The following is a 17,814-nucleotide window of genomic DNA, read 5'->3' on the forward strand; positions in this document are numbered from 1 at the left end:
GGGAGAGAGAAAGAAACACCTGCAACACTGCTTCACCACTTGCAAAGCTTTCTTCCTACAGGTGGGGACTCAGGGCTTAAACCCTGATCCTCCTGCATTGTAACATATGTGTTCAGTCAGGTGTGCCACCACCCACCCATCAACTAGTTTTTTAGTTGGAAAATAATCTCCCTTTTATTCTCTGTGTTTTTGTGACTAGCCATTTGCATGAGGTCCTCCCCAAGACCCTCTTGCATGACTTAATACTTTTCCTAGGCTGTGTATATCTTCCAACAGTTTGACCATCTATGGTGCCTGTGTGTTCTGATTTAGGACCTTTGAGATTTCGTGTTTCTTTTTGTACCCCAGAGACTAAGCCTGGAGAGTTTGCTAAGTGGCAGCCGTTCCTTAGTAGCAGAAACTGCACCAGATCTGGGGCAAGAATTTCTGGTATATAAAGAAGAAAGCAGAGGAGGAGGAGACGGAGCGGGGGAGAGTGAGAGGAGGAGGAAGAGGAGGGGGAAAGGGGTGAGGGGGAAGGGGAATGAGGAGGAGAAGGGGGAGGAGGAGAAGGAGGAGCAGGTGGAGGAGGGGAAGGAGGAGGAGGAGAAGAAGAAGCAAAACAGCTGTTGACCTGGGAGCAATGCAGTTATGCATGTGAGAAACCCTAACACTAAAAATAAATAAATATCTAAACAAATAAATATTTCAGTACAAAGAAAACAGGTTCTTTGCCTTATTCTCAAGGTTCATTTCTGTCCCAGATTCTTAGTATATATCCCTCTTCTAGGAGCTTGTCAGTATCTCTGGAGCCAGTAAGATCTCTCTCTCTCTCCCTCGCACTACTATCTATCTATCTGTCTATCTATCTATCTATCTATCTATCTATCTATCTATCTATCTTTCTTTCTATCTATCTATCTATCTATCTATCTATCTTTCTATCTATTTATCTCTCCCTCTTTTTCTCTCTTACACACACACACACACACAGAGTCAACTTTGATATTTCTTTACTGTGGACAGAGATTTCTGTAGACCAATCTCTTCCCCAAGATCCACACAAATCCATTCCTTTCCAGTGTCCCCTACTATTTACCTCAATTCATTTATCTTTCCCACCAAAGAATAAAATTTCAACCAGACCCCCCCCACCACCACTCCCCCTCTGGAAGGAACCCAGTAGGACACTCACACCCACCTTAATCTTGGCCAAATTGAACCCAGAAGGCGAGAATACAGCTGGAACAGAGTGGAAGGGAAGAAATCTCACTTGTGCTTTCAGCTTGATAAGGGCTCTCACGAGTACCCTCAGCTTTCGTTCCTTCTTTTTGTTTGTTTTGTATTTGGCTCCATTTTCAGAAAGGGAACTTTTTACCTGGGCAATATAACATCCTTTTCAGGATGCAGTCTCTGGAGCAGGATTACACAGATTCAGCCATGGTTTACCTACTTCTCCATGTGCACTATACATCATAATAGAAACCTGGACTGCTGCTCCTTCCTGAAAATATGGATAATGGTGCTTACTGCCCCTGTCTCTAGGGAAAGATTGCACTGTGGAGATCACACCTTTTCTCCAGATTCTAAAGGGTTTAAGAATAAAATTATGGCCATGGATGTCAAAACAACAACTTATTACAGAAGGCAAATTGAAGCAAGTGTCTTGGCAAAGAATCACTGTAACAAAACCTTCCAGCTGTGAGCACTCATCACCTCTAGGACAGCCAGACAAAAGTGTCTAGTGAGTTAGCAGCAAACTCTAGAAGAGAACATGAGGTGTAAGGGCTGAGCCATCACATCTGGTTATGCTTCTTAAATTTACCAGTCATCTAAGTTGTCCACTTGTGTGAATGTGGGTGTGAAGGAAAGGAAAGGACACTACTGTTCTTCACTATTGTGTGAAGATCTCTCTTCAGAGAAGAGAAGCAAGGATAAGTGTATGTTCTGTGAAGAGGGTTGCATCCATCTGAGACAGTGTGTGCTGAGGAGTCTGTGGCTAATCATTGTTCTTGCTGTAATGAAGAATAATAAGGACTCTGATTCTCCCTGGAGGGGAGAAACCACTTCTAAAGACAGTTTTGTCTCCACCTTCATGAAGCTCTTGGGGGTAGGGATACAGGTCCTGGAACATGATGGCAGAGGAGGACCTAGAAAACTTAGAAATGTAAATAGGGGTAGATGGCATAATGACTATACAAAAAGACTCTTATTCTTGAGGTCTCAGATTCATGGTTCACCTTCTTTACCGCATCTTGGATGGAGTTCATAGATATCATGGCAAACGCTAGAAGAAGAAAATGTTAAGTGAGATAAGTCAGAAACAGAAAGATGAATATGGGATGATGTCACTCATAGAGAGAAGTTGAAAAAGAAGATCAGAAGGGAAAACTCTAAACAGTTGTTGTATTACACCAAAGTAAATGACTCTGGGGTGAGGGGGCAAGTTCAGGTCTTGGAATATGATGGCAGAGGAGGACCTAGTAGAGGTTGTATTGTTATTTAGAAATGTTATGCATGTACAAACTACTGTATTTTACTGTTGACTATAAACCATTAATCCCCCAATAAAGAAATTTAAAAAAAAAGTCCTGTAGAGTAATAGATGGGTATCTTCCAGGGTAGTTAGTCTCAGACCCTCTCAGATCTTTGACATGGGTCAGGAAAATGTAGTCCTGAAATCACCTCTTCACAAACTCTACTGGGTTCTGGGAAAAGTCATAGTGTATTTTTTGTTTATGTTTTTCATGCAAGAACACATTATGGCTTTTCCAAAACCTCAAAGTTTTCCATTCTGTTTTCTTTCTGATCCATACTCATAGCTAAATAAAAAGTAAGGTGAGGTCGGAAATAAATCATAAGATGAAGGCACAAAAGACAGGCAATCACTAATTTGAAATAACATATGGGCATAGATCACTGCATTATATTCACAATAGCCAAAATGTGGAAGCAGCTAAAATACCTAAAGAAGTTATGGAATACATACTCCATGAACGACTACTCTGCAATCAAAAATGAAGAGATTATGTCTTTTGGGACAGAATGGATGAAAGTGGAGGTGACCACACTTAGAGAAATGAGCTGAAAGACAAGGACCAGATGGTTTTACTCATATGTGGAATCTAGAGAATTGATATACATGAACTGAAACAGTTCATTCACCCAACAGAAACTGTAATAAGAACCGCAATTCCCCATTCCTTTCTTCTAACCTCCAAGAACCAATGTTCTAATCTCCACTCTATTAATTTGATGTTTTCTTATAGTTCATATCAGTCTTGTAGTATTTGCCTAATTTTTAAAATCTTTCTCTTTTCTTTATTTTTTCTCTTTCTTTCCTTTAAAAGAACCCAGAATATTGTTCAATTCTAGCATGTAATAGTGTTGGGGTTTAAAATGAGAAATTCTTGGGGATATGAGTAGAACCACCCACCAAGACAATGTCATGAATCTGGGATTTGTCAGGTGTGGCATCCTGAAGGGCTTTTTATACTGTCCAAAGTGTCACAGAACAAGTCAGCATTCAGTTCTTCAAATTGAGCCCTGGTAATGGAGGTGTAGAAATCGATTCCTTCATACAGGGAATCAATTTCAATAGTGGCCTGGGTGCTGGAAGAGAGTGTACACTTTGCACGTTCACAAAAAGTCCAAGATTCAGAAGCTTTTACAGGACTTCCTCTTCGGAAAAGAGCCGAACAAGAGCATCAGCCCTGATGAGGCTGTGGCTTATGGTGCAGCTGTCCAGGCAGCCATTCTATCTGGAGACAAGTCTCAAAATGTTCAAGATTTGCTGCTGTTGGATGTCACTCCTCTTTCCCTTGGCAATGAAACTGCTGCTAGAGTAATGACAGTCCCGATCAAGTGCAATACTACCATTCCTACCAAGCAGACAGAGACCTTCACTACCTACTCCAATAATGAGCCGGGTGTGCTCATTCGGGTTCATGAAAGTGAACGTGCCATGACTAAGGGTTAACAACCTGCTTGGCAAGTTTGAACTCACAGGCATACCCCCTGCACCCTGTGGTGTTCCCCAGATTGAGGCCACATTTGATATTGATGCCAATGGCATCCTCAATGTGTCTTCTGTGGATAAGAGTGCAGGGAAAGAAAACAAGATCACCATCACTAATGGCAAGGGCTAATTGAGTAAGGAAAATATTGAGCAGATGGTCCAGGAGGCTGAGAAGTACAAAGCTGAGGATGAGAAACAACGGGACAAGGTATCTTCCAAGAACCCCTTTGAGTCCTATGCCTTCAACATTAAAAGTAGCTGTTGAAGACGAGAAACTTCAAGGCAAGATCAATGATGACTACAAGCAGAAGATCCTTGACAAGTCCAATGAAATCAACAATTGGCTTGATAAGAACCAGACTGCTGCAAAGGAAGAATTTGAACATCAGCAGAAAGAGCTGGACAAAGTCTGTAACCCCATCATTACCGAGCTATACCAGAGTGCAGGTGGCATGCCTGGAGGGATGCCTAGTGGCTTCCCTGGTGGTGGAGCCCCTCCCTCTGGTGGTGCCTCCTCTGGGCCTACCATTGAAGAAATTGATTAAGCAGACCAGACCTAAGGAAAAATTAGCATTGTTCCACACAGTGAAGGACCCAAATTTAGCAAAATTTATGGCAGTAATTAACAGTTGAGCTGCATTCTTGATACTTGAATATGGAACATGTGCACAGGGAAACATTGTACTTTATAAGCACTGTATTGTAAGTGAAAAATGAAATATCTTAAATAAAACCATTTAATATTGGCAAAAATTAAATTAAATTAAATGAGGAAATCTGAGGCTTCGGACACGAAAGCCCTGTGCTCTAGCAGGCTTAGGTATCTCTCTGACTTATTTTACTTAGTACAATGTCCACCAGGTTTAGTCACATTGTCACATGCAAATGATAGGCTTTTCTTGTTGCTACTTTTGTCACCAGGGCTATACTGCTCTTAGTTAGCTCTTTCAAATAGAAAGAGAACAAGAGAGAGAGAGAGAAAGAGAGAGACTCATTGCAGTGAAGCTTCCTGCAATGCAGTGGAAGCTGGGAATGAACTTGTGTCATACACATGGAAAACAAGTGCACTATTAAGATGCGTTATATTTCTGTTCTGATAGGGAATTTTTTTTATGGTTGAATAACATTGTCGTTTTTTTCCAGAAAAGTCATAATGAATTTATGCATAAAATTATGTCATGACTTTTTATGATATATCACATTTTCTTCATGATACTTGATTGGTATATCATTACTTTCTAAAATTATAGGAGATTGAAGAATCGGGAAATCAACATATGGGTTCCCTTTGTCACGATTATGCCCCTCCACCCTAAGAATTCCTCCCACTTTCATTTCCTTTAGAGTAACTACCAAATGGCCTTACAAGCCACAAGTTTATTGTTTTATCTAGTTCATCAGTTTGTTTGTTTTCTCTACATACTGTGTTTGAGTGCAATAACTTGATATCCTTTTTTTTAATATTTATTTATTTATTTATTTTCCCTTTTGTTGCCCTCGTTGTTTAACGTTGTTGTGGTACTGATGTCGTTGTGGTTGGATAGGACAGAGAGAAATGGAGAGAGGAGGGGAAGACAGAGAGGGGGAGAGAAAGACAGACACCTGCAGACCTGCTTCACTGCTTGTGAAGTGACTTCCCTGCAGTTGGGGAGTCGGGGGTTCAAACCGGAATCCTTACACCGGTCCTTGCTCTTTGCGCTACGTGCGCTTAACCCTCTGCGCCACCGCCTAACTCCCGATATCCATTTTCTTAATCATTATATGTCAATGAGCATTTGGGTTATCTTCATACCTCTGTTATTTAAATAATGCTCCAATGAACATGAGAATAAATTACAGAGTGCCGGTATCCCTTTGAGATCTTTATTTCAATTCCATTGGATAAATACCCAGAAGTGAAGATGCTTGATGGTTTGGCAGTTTTTTTTTTAAATTTTGAGAGAAACCACACTAATTTTCCATGGAGGACGGACATCATTTTACATTCTCACAAAGCAAATGCAAGGGTTCCCTTTCCTTCACATTCTAGTCTGTTGTTTCTGCTAATCACTATCCTAACAGATGTGAGATTATATCTTATTGTGTTTTTGATTTGCATTTCCCAGACAATTTGAGTACAGTGTGAAACTGGGTACCTTTCCATATACTTTGCTAGCAATTTGCATGCCTTATTTGGAGAAATATGTGTTCAAGTCTTTTAAGTCATGTTTAGTCCGTTTTTTTTATATTTTGTTGTGAGAAAGTTGAAGAATTTTCTTATATAGTTTCAATAGCAACCTTTTATCTGAATGAATTACAAATATTTTTCTAACTCTTTTGATTCTTTACTTTGCTATACAGACTTGTATATTATGGCATAATTCTGTTTCTCTGATTTTTGTTTTCGGTGCCTATGCTTGTAATGTAATATCAAAGAAATCACTGCCAAGATCCATCTCATGAATATTTCCCCTAGGAGATTTATAGTTTTAGACTTCTGGGAGGCATGACCATCAGTTAATGGTGAACAGAACAGAGTATTCTCCAAAACAGAAAATACCTACAACTATCAAACTTAACAAAATTCACCAACTGCAGCTGAGACATGTGCAGAAACACCACAGCTCACATGTGTGGTCAGGGTGAGATGGGGCATGGGACTGAAGCCAAACACTAAGAATTTAGAGGTCCTACAAAGCATGGCTTTATTTTCTTTCTACACTAAGTAGTAGTCAAGGTAACACACAGTTCTGAGTGTAAGAGCAGGGAACTTATGACCTTTTAATCCAGTTCCTCAGGGGCATTAACCGGACCTGCCAATATACGCGGATATCTTCGCCCACCCTGTTCAACGCTTGACGTCTCATCACCCAATCTGGTCCCCTATGCCTACACTGACCTTCTCTGTTCCAGTCTCTTGGAAACAGAGTTGGCAGTCAGCTGAGGTCAAGAACAAACACCTCATCACAGACCCCTGCAAGCGTCAACCAGGCTTTGACCTAGCACGTTATAATTGGGCCCTCCTCAATCGCTATGGAACAGGCCATGGCCGGTGCACCGCTATGTTCCATCGCTGGGGCGCCAGAGACAACCCGAACTGCCCCTGCGGCCACAGACAGACTATGACCCACATAGTCAACGACTGCCACCTCTCCAGATTCAAAGGAGGTCTCGAAACTTTACATCAGGCTCAACCTGACACTGTTGACTGCCTACGGAAGAAGGGCAAACGCTAGAAGAAGAAGAAGGGGCATTAGCCTACTAAATTACAGGCAAGGACACGCCAAAAAAAGCAGGGAGCTTTTTGACCAAAAGAAGCCCAGTCTGTCACCAAAACATAAAGATAATTTGTTGCAGCTGGTGGTTATTAAATGGTAATGTGAGCCCTGCTTCTTACCAACACAGCTACAATCAAACAACAAATCTCTGAGGCTTGGTTTCAGGTTGAAATTATATGGAGAAACCATATACAACTGCTCCATGGAACAACAGCTTAAGGAAACAACAACAACAACAAAAACCTAGCCCCAGTCCCCACACAACATATAAATAAAGCCAGGACCAGAGACCACAAAAATAGCACCACCTACTGGCCATCAATAACCAGCACAATAAATGCATAAACAGAAATATTAGAAAAGCAAACTACTAAACGTGCTAAATCAGACAGATAGAAATGAAACAGAAGTATTCCAAGAAAATAGAGAAGTAGAGGGACTTTCATAGAAAGACTACAGAAAGCTCATTATGAGGATTCTCCAAGAATCTATGCATAGTATGGAGAAGCATATTCAAGAGTTGAAAGAATATTTCACCAAGGAGTTAGGAAACACAAAAGAAGAACTTAGAACAGAGTTCTCTAAGCAACCTATAAACAGAAAGAACTTCAATCGGATCTTATATTTGAATAGCTAACCTATTTTGAGTTAGTTTTGTTTATGGTGTAGAAAAGAGGGTCGATTTCATTCACTGGCACATGTGTAGCCAATATTACCAATGTCAATTCTTGAACACTGTCAGAACTCCCACATTTTGCACCTCAGAAAGAATTTTGGTCCATACTCACGGGGGGGGGGGGGGGGAGAAATGATAGGGTAGATGTCCAAAGGGCTCTGAACTCTTATTCACCAGGACCTGGAAAGAGAAGAGTAATAAAGGAAGGACATTCAAAAGTAGAAATAGGTCTAGGTAAAATTTAGAAAGGAAAAGAAGGCAGGACCACAGAAAAATGGGCAAATATATACAAATTATTGACCACTCATTATAGAAATAATAGTCAAGCCATATTTGCAACCTTGGAAGAACTATGGTAGTTTCCAGTAGAGGTAGTGGAGATACAAAACTCTGGTAGGAACAGTGCATAATTGTACCCTTGTTATCTTGTAGTTTTGTAAGTCATTATTAAGTCACTAATAAAATTTTAAAAATAGTCAAACATAGATACACATATGTATTTCTGGGCCCTCCTTTCTGCTCTTTTGATGTCTTTATAATTATCCCAGTGATACACTATTTTATCTGCTGTGGTTTTATTGAATATGTTGAAATAAAAAAGTATAGTGTCCCCAGAATTTCTCAGAATTATTTTAACTGTGGCCCAGTAGTTACAGAGTGGCTAAACTCTGGAACTGCAAGTGTGAAGTCCTGATATGCCAGCAAGATGCTAGCAAAATGTAGACGTATAAATCATTAGTTAATTAATATGAGAGGAGGAAAATCAATTGTATGTCTCAAAGTTTTTCAAAACAAAAACTGAATCTTTTTAATATATAGGCTGTGTATTTGATATGCGGACTCCCTCAAAAGCCTAGACCAAGTAGATTAGAAGCATCCAATAGCACAGCTATATACAAGATACTGGGTACTGTACAGCAAACCATAACAAAAGGACTTTTCAAAGTTAACCCAATTACCAAATAATGTGATGATAACATTAACTATCGATTGTCTTTTTGAACCCTAAGACAGCAGGAACCTCACATCTCCACTATAGAACCCCTACTTCCCCCAGTCCTGGAACCCTTGGATAGGGCCCACTTTACCGTATGCCTCTCCCAATCCATATCAAATAACATTGCATCCGCCAATCACAACCTAACCAATGCAACGATTGCCACCTCAACATGCTTCACCTCAGACTGTGTCCAGAGACTTCACGTGTGGAATGACAACCCTTCAGCTTCATTACTCGGGTGAGACCTTTCCTTTTATAGTACACTCTAATTTCATCTCAGGTGGTTCACTTTCTAACAAAGTCCCAAAACCTAGATATACACCAGTTTCTGTGAGAGAGAGCTTATGTTCACACGTATCCATATACTACTGCAAAATATATACCTGAAAGCAGAAGTACACTAGAGTTTGCAGTGAGTACCCCCCTAACACTTCCTCTCCACTATTCCAAGCTTCAGGTCCATGATTGCTCAACAATTTGTTTGGCTTTGTATGTTAACTCTCTTTTCAATCACCAGGTTCCAGATGCCATCAGGATGCTGGCCAGGCTTCCCTGGATTGAAGACCCCAGCAATGTGTCCTGGAGCTCAGCTTCCCCAGAGACCCACCCTACTAGGGAAAGAGAGAGGCAGACTGGGAGTATGGACCAACCAGTCAACACCCATGTTCACCGGGGAAGCAATTACAGAAGCCAGACCTTCTACCTTCTGCAACCCTCAATGACCCTGGATCCCTGCTCCCAGAGGGATAGAGAATGGGAAAGCTATCATGGGAGGGGGTGGGATATGGAGATTGGGTGGTGGGAATTGTGTGGAGTTGTACCCCTCATACCCTATGGTTTTGTTAATTAGTCCTTTCTTAAAATAAAAAAAAATTTTTAAAAAAAGATGCTGCTCTGTCATCTCTCTCTCTCTCTCTTTTGTGGTATAAATAAAATATATCTGTAAAATTTTGTTTTTGTATAGCAAAACAGTTCATTTGGATAGTACACTTCCTTTGCTATGCTCTCAACCTGGGTTTGACTGCACCCTCCACTGTACTGCTTAAAGTTCAATGTGACATGGTCTCTCTTGCTTTCACTCCTCTGACTCCCTGTCCCTGCCTTACTGCCTCTCTCTCTCTCTCTCTCTCTCTCTCTCTCTCTAAAAAAAGTTTTCTTGGAGCTGCTGGGGCCCTGCAATAAAAAAAAATGTTTTCACTACCCAATGTCTTTTTTTCATGTAAATTTTAGTATTATTTTTCTATTTCTATAATACATTTATTCAAATTTTGGTAGGTTGGATTGAAACTGTACATCACTTTGAAAGTATAGTGATTTCCACAGTATTATTTATTTCTACCCACTTTGTTTAGTTACAGCTTTTGACTTCTTTCATGCATATTTTTTTGTTTTCAGCATAAAAATCTTCAGTTTCTGGGTTAAGTTCATTCATTAGTGTTCATGTGTGTCTGTGGTTATTATCAAAATGACTAGTATTATCTATGTCTATGGCTATTATCTAAAGGATTGCTTTCTTTTTTCTTATTTTTTAAAAATTTTTATTTATAAAAAGGAAACACTGACAAAAACCATAGGATAAGAGGGGTACCACTCCACACAATTCTCACCATCAGAACTCCATATACCATCGCCTCCCCTGATAGCTTTCCTAGTCTTTATGGGAGTATGGACCCAGGATCATTGTGGGATACAGAAGGTGGAAGGTCTGGCTTCTGTAATTGCTTCCCCACTGAACATGGGCATTGACAGGTCGATCCATACTCCCAGCATGCCTCTCTCTTTCCCTAGTGGGGTGAGGTTCTGGGGAAGTGGGGCTCTAGGACACATTGGTGGAGTTGTCTGCCCAAGGAAGTCTGGTTGGCATCATGGTAGCATCTGGATCCTGGTGGCTGAAAAAAGAGTTAACATATAAAACCAAACAAATTGTTGTCTAATTATGAACCTAACAGCTGGAATATTGCAGATGAAGATTTGAGATCTCCATTTTGTAGATAGCTAATAGGCCTATTTTAGTTATATTCCAAAGGGCCCATGACTATACTAGTTTTTATTCTTATTATTATTTAATTTTTATTTATAAAAAGGGAACACTGACAAAAACCATAGGATAAGAGAAGTACAACTCCACACAATTCCCACCACCAGAACTCCATATACCATCCCCTCCCCTGATAGCTTTCCTATTCTTTATCCCTCTGGGAGCATGGACCCAGGGTCATTGTGGGATGCAGGAGGTGGAAGGTCTGGCTTCTGTAATTGCTTCCCCACTGAACATGGGCATTGAGTTGTGGATCCATACTCCCAGCCTCTATCTTTCTCTAGTGGGGCAGGGCTCTAGGGTCATGGGCCCTTTGGAATGTAAATTAAAAATAGTATAAGGATTGCTTTCTTACTACTCTTTTCAAATCACCTGTTGTTATAGTATAGAAATGCAAATCATTGTTGATATTGTGTCCTGCAACTCTTCGTAGTTCATTCCAGTAGATTTGGCTTGAAGTCTTTAAAGTGTTTTACATAAAGACCATGTCACCAATAACCACAATTTGTCTTTATTGTATCAGTGGATTTGGTAGCTTAGTATCTCTTTTAACAAGAAGCATAAGTCCTTAATCAAAATTCAGATTTAATAAAGGCTAATTCCTGATTGGAAGCTATCATTTGCCATAGGGAACTATACGATTATTTCAGGGTCATTGTTCATGTGTATACAAACTCAGTGTTATTCTTCCAGTGGCCATAATTAAAAAGAAACTTCACTTGCTCTGTCTTGAAATCCTGAGAACTAGTCCTGAGTAGAATGGAGGTTGTTTTAAGAACAACAATGAGAACTTGATCAATGAATGCAGAGGAGAAACTGTGAGCATCGGAGAGACTGACTTCAGAAAATGCCAGAGAGAATTACACTTTTCCAGTTTAAAAATCAGCTGAAGCCTTAACTTAGAAAATTGTCAGAACAAATATTGCCAGAGGGCTCTTGCAGCCTCCAAGCAAAACTGACAGAGCACTTGATTACAGAATCCAGACCATCTGAGCCACTGTTCTGACCTGCTGTCTCAACTCTATATTGGTTAAAGAAGGCTCTCCCCCTCCCCTCAACCTTTTTTTCTTCATATCTATGTGGTGATCCTCCAGACATTAATTTTAATCTTTGTGTGAAGTCTCTCATGATAGAAATAATCAAATTTGAAGCTATAGGGCTCTCTGAACCATTGTGACAGATATTCAATTTTATTGGGAAAATATATTTTTACTGGTAATATCTGTGCACAATCTATTTGCTCTATTTTTTTTCCATCAGAATTATAATCTTGGCTTCATTCATTTCTTTGTGGTTTACCACAGAAAGAATTTTAATCTTTCCTTGGCCTTCTTCATTTTTGATTTTTTCATGTTAAAACTTTTTTCCTGCATTGCTTTGAAATGAATGCATGGCACATGTGATATGCCCACTAAGTAATCTCTCTGATTCAGTCCCTAACTATTTCTGACAGAGGTGGGGAGGTAGAGAGAGGGAGGGAGGGAGAGAGAGAGAGAGAGAGAGAGAAAGAAAGAGCGCTAAGCACCACTGCAGTGTACATGGACCTCCCATTACCCTCTGTGGCGCTCTTGTGTATTGTGGGGACTTGAACCCAGAGCCTCAAACATGGAAGTTGTATTTTCAATCAGATGATCTATATCTCCTGACTCTCCTTTTAAGTTTGTCTTTTTTTTTTTCATGAGCAATTGATCTTTAAGCTACTTTGAAGCATATCTTTCTGATTCAACTAATATTTTCACTGTGACTCAGGTTACTTATGATTTTTCTCTTCATGTTCCTCTTCTTTCTCTCCATGCCCTTCCTTCTTTCGCTTCCTTTCACACTCTTACGTCAAGGCAAAGTTGAGCATGAATCTGGGGGCATCTGTGATGCACTCTGGCTTTTTTGAATATCCTCTTCACTAGTTCCCACTCAGTGAGTCTGGCAGGGAAGTTGTCTGGAAAGGATGGAGGCCTGCCATCTTTCTAGTTGATATGAATCAACCAGTGTGACATAATTTCTCATCCTGTGTGACAACTGCAGTCCCCCAGAGAAATTCTAACCTTTACTCTGATGGAGTTCATTGTCAGATACCTTTAAACATGCATCCTAAATACATAGCAAATATGTTTTAATACTTCGATGCAACCGTTTCCTCAGAATAACAACTCGGTTTTTCACAAACTGATGACCATTCGGTTGTTTTCAGGATTTCTTTTGTTTGTTCTGTCTACATTTCCATTCATGAAAGAATGGGTCAAAGTGATTTTGTGATTTTAATCTTTTTTATGTGTTACCAGGTGGCTTGCTTTCTTTTATACTTTCTTCAAATGTTAGTTACCTTCATTCCCTTTGGTGTGAATAAGGAAATGTACTTGGGGCCAGGTAGTGGCACATCAGGTTAATCTCATATAGTACAAAGGGAAAGGACCCTCTCTAGGATCTTGGTTCAAGTTCCTGGTTCCTCACCTGCAGGGGGTCGCTTCACAAGTGTAAAGAGGGTCTGCAGGTGTCTCTCTTTTTCTCTCTTTCTCAGTCTCTGCCTCCTCTCTCAATTTCTTTCTGTCCTATCCAATAAAATGGAAAAAAAAAACTCCAGGAGCAATGGATTCATGGTACAGGCACTGAACCCCAGCAATAACTCTGGAGACAAAAAAAGGAGGGGGGAGGAAAGAAAATTCACTAATATTAATGTGTGTATATATATATATATATAAGATTTTGTAGCTCTAGAAAAGGTATTTGGATTTATTGTAAGTCTAAACTAAAACATTGGAGGAGTATAAGTTGAGTAGTGGTCAGATATATATATATTTTTTAATCTGACAGAAAATCATGCTGACTGGTTTGTTAGGAGTGGTCTCCAGGCTAGAAACAAAGAGAAGAGTATAGTGGGAAAATAATCAAAGACTTATTTCCATTATTTAGATCATGGGAATTTTTTGGAAGTGAGTCTAATATTATGAGTCCCCTGAATTTCTTATTTGAAGCAGTTTTATGAGACTTCTGTTTAACTTGGAGAAAATATATCCCCGCATGCTTGTTTTATATAAATGGATTCCAAAGATACATGTATATGAAATATATTGAATGTTAAATAGAAAAAAAACAATTAGAATGCCATGAGCAGCACTTTCATGGAGATCTTTGTTCTGGTAATGCAGTCTGAAATAAATTTTGTGTTGCTTTCTGTTTAATATCTTCTTTAAAAAATTATTATCTTTATTTATTTGATAGAAACAGCCAGAAATCAAGAGGGAGGAGGATATTAAGAGGTAGAGAGACAGAGAGACACCTGCAGCCCTGCTTGACCACATGTGAAGCTTTCCCTCTATAGGTGGGGACTGGGTACTTGAACCCTGATCCTTGCTCATTGGAACATGTGTGCTTTACCAGGTGTGCCACCACCTGGCTCCCAGATACCTTATTTTTTATCAGGCTACTTCTCATTTCATAAACATATATTTACTGGTGTCAGAATCACCGTCTAAATATCCTGCTTCCACATTTATCCACTCAAATGTATCCTCAGGATATAACACTGCTAAAAACTGAAAGTCTGGACGTGTGTCGTGGACACAGATGTCCTGGCCTTCCATGCCCCAGTCACACAGAGGAGTTGTGTGGTTTGGCCAAAGCTTCAGGGAAGGGGAAGCAGACTCTTCCATCCTCAGATGCACTTAGACTCCCCGAAGAGGGCTGCTGGAAAGTCTTTGTCAAGGGGCTGGGTGGTAGCACAGCGGGTTAAGCACACGTGGCACAAAGCATAAGGACTGGTTTAAGGATCCTGGTTCAAGCCCCCAGCTCCCACCTTCAGGGGGGTCGCTTCTCAAGCAGTGAAGCAGGTCTGCAGGTATCTATCCCCCCCCCCTTTCTCCAAGGGCAACAAAATGGAAAAAATGGCGTCCATGAGCAATGGATTTGTAATGCTGGCACCAAGCCCCAGAAATAACCCTGGAGGCAATAAAAAAAAAAGAAGTCTTTGTCATTCTGATATCTCAGGTACACTAGTGTGAGCATCTCCATTTGTTTTGTCTGTTCTTTTTTTTTTTTTTTAATTGAAATTGGGACTGTTTGGGGTTACTTTGTATTAAGTTTTCAATTCAGTCAAGAATGTCTATGAAAATTGTGTAGTAAACACATTCACAGCTACAAAAAAAAAAGAAGAAGAAGAAGAAGAAGGAAAGAAAATCTGTAGCCACAGGAGGTGAGGTGACACAGTGGATACAGTGTTGGACCCTGAAGTGCAAGGTCTTGAGTTCAGTTCCCAATAGCATATGTGCAAAGCAGTGCACTGGGTCTCTCTCCCCATTTTTCATTAATAAGTAAAAATTTTTAATCCAGGAGCTATCTGTTGGATTAATAAATATTTATATTGTAAAGGACAAAAAAAAACCCTTATTTACCTGCATTTCCATAGGAAGTAAAATATTATTTGTCAGTTTCAGGATCTTAATTATAGGAATCAGAGGATTTCTCAATGGGAGAATATATTTTAATTTTGAAGTAGAGAAGACCATGTTGTTGTAATCCTTCTTTCATTTTTTTTTCTAAAAGAGCAAGTCCCAAGCCCTATCAATGGCTTGTATCAGGAATGTGTATTAAAATGATGGAATGGATGTAAGATTATTGGTAGGGGAAGAAAGTGGGTGTGATCTAACCTTTCCTTCAAAGATTTTGAAGTAGAGAATATATTTTATGCAAATGAACACACACCATCCTTCCACCTCCTGCACTTGAACATCAGCCTTGGGACAGTACTAAATGCAGCTGTCTTTTATTTTTTTTTATTTATTATTTAAGAAAGGATAAATTAACAAAACCATAGGGTAGGAGGGGTACAACTCCACACAATTCCCACCACCTAATCTCCATTTCCCACCCCCTCCCCTGATAGCTTTCCCATTCTCTAGCCCTTTGGGAGCATGGACCCAGGGTCTTTGTGGGTTGCAGAAGATAGAAGGTCTGGCTTCTGTAATTGCTTCCCCGCTGAACATGGGTGTTGACTGGTCGGTCCATACTCCCAGTCTGCCTCTCTGTTTCCCTAGTAGGGTGGGTCCCTGGGGAAGCTGAGCTCCAGGACACATTGGTGGGGTCTTCAGTCCAGGGAAGCCTGGCCGGCATCCTGATGACATCTGGAACCTGGTGACTGAAAAGAGAGTTAACATACAAAGCCAAACAAATTGTTGAGCAATCATGGACCCAAAACTTGGAATAGTGGAGAGGAAGTGTTAGGGGGGTACTCACTGCAAACTCTAGTGTACTTCTGCTTTCAGGTATATATTTTGCAGTAGTTTATGGATACGTGTGAACATATGCTCTCTCTCACAGAAACTGGTGTATATCTAGGTTTTGGGACTTTGTTAGAAAGTGAACCACCTGAGATGGAATTAGAGTATACTAGGAAAGGAAAGGTCTCACCCGAGTAATGAAGCTGAAGGGTTGTCATTCCACACGTGAAGTCTCTGGACAGTCTGAAGTGAAGCATGTTGAGGTGGCAATCGTTGCGTTGATTAGGTTGTGATCAGCAGATGCAACATTATTTGATATGGATTGGGAGAGGCATACGTCTTTTAAACTGATAATATACTTGATAACATAGTTTATCTATCAAGAAAAAAAAATTCCTTTTCTGAGTGACATATGCCCTCAGTCAGATTCCTTCTAAGCCTAAGAAGCCCATCCTGATGGTTATAGGGAAGTAGTAAATTATTATTTCATTTGAGAAATGATTCAAAATTAAAATATGCTGGACATGACTCGGGATAGAATATGGCTTTAGGTTAAGAGTTTAAATGAGTTTCTGACAAGTGGACTTACATAGAGAATTTGGGAGAAGAATTTTTGCCTCATTAATATGTAGCTAACCAATTGGGATAAGTTCTAATGATTGACATATGTTGACTGTATATACATATATATATATATATATACATATATATATATAATGAATATGATGGCACAAGATCTGTTCAGATATTGAGAAAAATGAATGAGAATCAAATTTTCCCAAAGGAAGGTGTCTGCTATGGATTTTGCTATTGGAACTGACAGGGATCCAGTGATTTGCAAGTGTTGGTATGTTTCTAATTCTACTTCTAAAAACCTTTTCTGTTTCATTTGATTTAAATCCCCCCTGCTTAACACTGCATTCTATTTACATAACCACTGTATTCTATTTATATAACCACTTCATTCTATTTACATAACCACTGTTAACAAGCACCACCCTCCCTCCAGGGCATTGGTGGTTCAGTGATAGAATTCTCACCGGCTCCGCCCCCTCTCCTTGTCACACCCTGATTTTCACCAGTCACTTTTCTCTCCACCCTCTCTGCGTTGCATCCTGTTCCCACCCTACTGGGCTAGTATATTTATAAGGACAAGATTGTTTGTAGTAGTTTAGTTTTAGCTTAGCTTGGTATAGATTGTGCTGCGTCCTGCATGAATAAAGAGATACTGTGTACAACCCAGCCATGAGTCCCTGGTCGTCTGTTACCCGCCCATGAAGCCAGCCCGGCGAAAACAACATGCAAGTTTATAGGACTTGGATCAACCAACTTGTGTGTAATCCCAGAAGCAAAAGATGATGTTTCTAAGAGCCAGTGGTACCAGTGGAATTATGGATTTCTCCTTCTTACCAAAATCTACCGGTTCACATAAACTCAAAGTCATCGTCATGACACTGGCTGGCGGGGAGGTGGGAAGTGAGGTGTAAACACAAACCCTAGGAAATCAAAGAACAGGTTTCAGAACTACAAGTCTGACTAACTTGTTGTGGCATTTATTGGAGGGAAACAGCCCTTAAGTCTGCCAAAGCTTGGGAGGGGGGGAGCTGTACTGCTGCATGAGAAAGCTTCGCAAAGT

General features: G+C 40.1%; 1 pseudogene; it reads left to right on the forward strand.

Annotated features, from left to right (window-relative positions):
- Positions 1–2,923: 2,923 nt before the first annotated feature.
- Positions 2,924–4,632, forward strand: LOC103114394 (heat shock cognate 71 kDa protein-like; annotated as a pseudogene).
- Positions 4,633–17,814: the final 13,182 nt, after the last annotated feature.

Source organism: Erinaceus europaeus, chromosome 15, assembly GCF_950295315.1.
Source record: "Erinaceus europaeus chromosome 15, mEriEur2.1, whole genome shotgun sequence".
Lineage (NCBI taxonomy): Eukaryota > Metazoa > Chordata > Mammalia > Eulipotyphla > Erinaceidae > Erinaceus > Erinaceus europaeus.